Genomic DNA, 1,028 nt, shown 5'->3' with positions numbered 1-1,028 from the left:
CAATGCTCAAATGCTTAGGTATCCAATGGATCAAAAGTTGGAAATGCCTCTTAAAAAAAACAAAAAAAAAACTTTTTTTTTGATGTCTCAACCTGCACTAGCAGCAATTGGTGTATGTCAATCCTTGAGAGACCAGTCTGAACAGGTGCTTAAGGTTATTCCTGATCAGCAGGCCAGGATTTAGCTGAGTTACCAGCGGCATTATGTTTGGCAATAGATGCCATGAGAGGTTCTATTCTTCAAGCCTCGCGCCTTACGCTTGGCTGGTGCATAAGCATAGAATCTTATGGTTGAAAAATTGGTCAGCCGAAGCCTCATGCAAAGCTGGCTAGTTCCTTTTCACGGTGAACAGCTGTTTAGGGATGATTTGGATAAATACATCCAAAAATTTTTTTGTGGAAAAAGTATCCTTTTGCTAGTTTGGAAGTATTTCATTTAAACAAGCTCCTTCTCCAATGCCAGGAGCATCTGCTTCCAGGCAGTCACAACGGCCTCCACTATCAAGTTCAAGAAGAAAATTGAAGCCTCCTTATGAGGAGGCACCCCCGCTCGCTCGAGTGGGGGGAAGACTTCCGCAGTTCTCAAGGGTCTGGCAGCAAGAATGTCAGAGCCTACGGCCACATTACCCTGAAAGTGCCCAATCTCATCTGATCTCAGAGGCTAAGCAGGGTCGGGCCTGGTCAGTACCTGGATGGGAGACCGCCTAGGAATGCCAGGTGCCGTAGGCTGCAGATGGGTGACTTCCTCAATAACTCTAGGGTACAAACTTGATTTCTGAAGGTCCCCGTGTGCTCATTTTCTCAGACTCCAGAGGAAAAGAAGTCTCTATTTCAAATATTGGACCATCTTTTGTCTCAAAAGATTGATCTTAGTGGTTTCCATGCAAGAGCGGGGATTGGGGTTTTATTTTAACCTTTTCACGGTACCAAAACCAAATGAGTATGTCAGACCCATTCTAGATCTCAAATATCTAAACCGGTTCTGAATATCTGCTCTTTCCGCATGGAGTTAATCCGATCAGTGGTCTC

The 1,028-nt window shown here is 44.6% G+C and overlaps 1 pseudogene; it reads left to right on the top strand.

Moving 5' to 3' along the window:
* The first annotated feature begins 609 nt into the window (after window positions 1-609).
* Window positions 610-728, top strand: LOC141113131 (5S ribosomal RNA; annotated as a pseudogene).
* The last annotated feature ends 300 nt before the right edge of the window (window positions 729-1,028 follow it).

Source organism: Aquarana catesbeiana, linkage group LG11 (genome assembly GCF_042186555.1).
Source record: "Aquarana catesbeiana isolate 2022-GZ linkage group LG11, ASM4218655v1, whole genome shotgun sequence".
Taxonomy (NCBI): domain Eukaryota; kingdom Metazoa; phylum Chordata; class Amphibia; order Anura; family Ranidae; genus Aquarana; species Aquarana catesbeiana.
Note: the sequence above shows the minus strand (reverse complement) of the source record. Positions and strands in the feature narration are given on the sequence as shown.